At 47.6% G+C, this 3,898-nt stretch overlaps 1 pseudogene; it reads right to left on the reverse strand.

Annotated features, from left to right (window-relative positions):
* Positions 1-3,282: 3,282 nt before the first annotated feature.
* Positions 3,283-3,407, reverse strand: LOC119057591 (uncharacterized; annotated as a pseudogene).
* Positions 3,408-3,898: the final 491 nt, after the last annotated feature.

Here is a 3,898-nt window from a genome sequence, read left to right on the forward strand (position 1 = left end):
AGAAAATGGATTTTCCTGGAAGGGATTCTGACTCAGCATGTTCACCGCGGTGAGCTCCGCAGGCGGCAGGCTGCATGGCTGAGCCCACCGCCCACACTGGCTCCTCACGGTGGTCCTGGTGCGCTATCACCCCAAACCAGTCCACATTGTTTAATTACAAGACCACCAGCTCCTTATTTCCTAAACGAGGCAGACCAGGAAGTGTCCCTGCTGTGACGTAAATAATGGAAATCAGCCCTTCCTGGCACCTCCTGGTGAGTGACCCCTCTAAGAGTTGTCTGCCTTTCCAATACTGCCCTCTGGGCTGCGGCTCACACAGACGTGCTCTTGAAGTTGATTTTTGGCAAGTGGCATTAGTGTATTTATTCAATAGAAGCCAAGAATTTAAATGGAATTTAAACAAACAGGCCTTTTATTCTCCTCTTCCCAACCTACCACCCTTGGCTCGACCTTCTCTGAATTTTGTTTGTGTTTTTAAAAATTGACGACACCCTTTAATAAATCCCCTCTTTCTGTGCCCACTGCTCTCAGCTGGCAGTACAGATGCCGAAATGTCAAAGAGAAGGTTGAAGCTGTCTAAGTGACAGTTTCCCGAGAAAAATGAACCGCCCTTGGTTTCCTCCCCACACGTTAGACCAACTGAGGTCACCTGTTAAAGAACAACCTGTCCACTCTTGCCACCTGCAGACGAGGGTGGTGCCCACCAGCAGCTCACATTACTGGCTGGGGCAGCAGGGCTCCGGGCCTGGGGCTCTGCTGGCCCGGGGAATGTTGACCAAGTTAAGGTTGAATTTGAATGTCAGCGAACGTGGCAGCTAGAAGGGAGAAGATGAATTCTCTGGAGAAGAGGAAGTCCTTAATTTTACTGAAGGGAAATCCAAGGGCCGGCTGTAGGGCTGGTGGATTGTACGTAGGAGAGGAGGGGTGGGGGGAAGGGAGCCAAGTGGCTGCTGTTCCTGCCAACCCTTCTTTTGACCACCAGCCTTACCCATCTCCACACCTCCCAGCTTGAATTTCTTCGTTGGGGGCAGGAAGGGAGGGGGCAGTGAAAAGGAGGCCTGAAGGCCACCGACCAGTCTTCCCACAGCAGCAAGCGCTGTAGTTGGGGACAGGGCAGGGCTGGTGATGACTGCTGGCATAACTGTGCGGCCTCTCTGCCTTCCTTTTTATTGTATTTTAACTTCGGGGCACTTAACGTGAAAAGGGTTCAGTTAATTACGCTCCTCAGTTCACAGTAGATTATCATCTCTGTCCCTCTCAGCAACCCTCTGTTGCTTCATTTGTTCTTTTTATCTCTAAGTCCCATTCATTTCTCCCCACGGGCAACCATTCTAATCTGCTTACTGTGCATCTTTTTATTTGTCTGTGGTCTAGCAAAAATGTATTACTGTGTGGTATGTATGGGTGTAGGGATGAATGGATGGATAGATGGATAGGTAGAATTAAATATTAAATTTACATAGATATATAAATATATGTGTGAGCCTTTTATTTTGAAACAACTATGGATACGAGAAGTTGTTTTAAAAATAGCAAGAGAGACACATGAAAAGATACTCAACATTATTACTCACAGAAGGAATACAAATCCAAATCAGTGAGATACCACTTCATACCCACTAGAATGGCTCTTACTAAAAACCAACCAACCAGCCAACCAACACAGAAAATAACAAGTGCTGCAGAAACTGGACCCCTCCTGCATTGCCCGTGGGAACAAAACGGTACAGTTGCACCAGAAAACTTCGGTGGTTCCCAAGAAAGTAATAGAATTCCCACCTTTTACTCTCACATTTACTATCATTTCTCTCGATGGACATCCAAGTTGCCTACAATTCACTGTCAGCAAAAATAAGATTAGTTACACACTTCTGGGCCTGTCCCATGGTGGTGGTGGGTTAAGAATTTGTCTGGGATATATTTGTAGACGCCAAAGTGCTAGGACCTTTTTTAAAAAAAAATTTGGCCAAGTACTGCAAGGTTGCTCTGCAGAACAGCAGCTCCAGTCTGCTCTCCCTACATATCGGCACAGCCCGCATATTTCAATAGCCTCACATGCCACCCAGCACTTGGCCTCACTAACTTTTTAATGTTTGTGGCTGCAATAGAATTAAAGTGTTTTGGTTTGCATTTCTGTGATTGCTCATGATTTTGATCCTATCTTCATAAGCTCATTAGCTTTTTGGAATGCTTCCTCTGTGTAATGGGTTGAATTGTGTCCCCCGCAAAAGATGTTGAAGTCTTAACCCCAAGTACAGGGCAAGACAAACATCACACAGCAGACATGTGATGCACAATGACGTCTTGTCAACGATGGAAAGTTCATACTGTGATGATGATCCCTTAAGATTATGGTGAAGCTGGATATCCTGTAAGAAATGGAAAGATCTCTGGTTCAGGAAGGTTTTTGTCTCTGATGGGGGCAGGATCTGTGGGGCTTGGCAACTGACCCCTGTCACTCTCAATACCTCAGTGTTGGCTGCACAGGTTACATCTCGATTAGTCAGCCACTGACTTGTTTCTGCACCAAGGAGCCTGTCCCCCCAGCACCACGTAGTCAGAGGACACTGCAGCCCTCCCTGACCTCGCTGGATGGTCTTCAAGTCATTGCTATAAATTCCTGGTTGGGGACCCACGGCCCTGTACAAGGACCCAGGTCCATCACAGGTACCTCAACAGGTCTGAAAGTGCCTCTGCCACTTCCGTAAAAGCTTTCTGTGGCCATATGGAGCCAGTCTGCCCTAGAGCTCCGAAATATTTTCAGGTTGTAATAAGGTAACACGTAGATGAGTTTTATTCCGTCCATCAGTTCAGTGCCAGGGAGAGCCCTTTGTACCAGAGGATCAATGGGACCGAAACCAAACTGCCAAAGTCAAAGTATCCAGGCCTCCGTTCTCCCCCCGCCCCATGTGAAGCAGCCTCTTTTTGATGAACATCACAAGGTTCCTTAATCTGACTGCAGCTCCAGTGTGCAACCGTCAAAACCACATGAACAAGACGGTCCCTTCAACTCCTTCACCTCTCCACCTTGATTTCTTTTTCTTTTTGAAAAAATTTATTTATTTATTTTCAGAGAGAGAAGGGAAGGAGAAAGAGAGGGAGAGAAATCTCAGTGTGTGGTTGCCTCTCTCACGCCACCTGGCCCCAAACTGCGGACCTGGCCCTCAACCCAGGCATGTGCCCTGACTAGGAACCGAACCAGTGACCGTTTGGTTCACAGGCTGGCACTCAATCCACTGAGCCACATCAGCCAGAGCTCCACCTTGATTTCTTTGGTTTTTTCCATGTCCCCCCATTCACAATACAGACCAGGCACAGGGCCTGGACCGAGGTGTATACGGGGTGGGTTTACCCTGCCCCCTCTTTCTGTAAGAAAGAACACAGCCTGCGGTAAGCACCGGGAGGCCTTGGTTTCTTGTTCCGACTGATCCCCGGGCCACTTCTCACTCCCTCCTGATAGCCACTATTATGGTGATCGGTGTCCTACCCAGCTGGTTTCTCCTTGATATTTCCAACCTATCCAGCTCACCTTCCTGTTCATGGAACATCCCTAACAGCTTCGATGCTTTATTTCTGACCCTAGGAGAAGTGGGCGGGGGAGGGCTTCTGGGACAGCATTTACAAAACCAGCAGTGGTTTATAATGATGTCCTAGGTCACCACATTCACTCACCTCTAACGCACTGACTCACCCGGAGCCACTTCTGTTCCTGCAGGCTCCGCTCATGGTAAGTGTCCCATACAGGTACACCATTTTTTATCATTTACACCATGCTTTTACTGTACCTTTGCCCTGTTTAGAGGCACGAATGCATGCCATTGTGTTGTTATTGCCTAAAATAGTCAGGATAGTAACATGTCATACAGATTTATAGCCTAGAAGTAACAGGCTATGCCAC

This window comes from Artibeus jamaicensis, unplaced genomic scaffold (assembly GCF_021234435.1).
Source record: "Artibeus jamaicensis isolate MK-2021 breed Jamaican fruit bat unplaced genomic scaffold, CSHL_Jam_final contig_354, whole genome shotgun sequence".
NCBI classification, from domain to species: domain Eukaryota; kingdom Metazoa; phylum Chordata; class Mammalia; order Chiroptera; family Phyllostomidae; genus Artibeus; species Artibeus jamaicensis.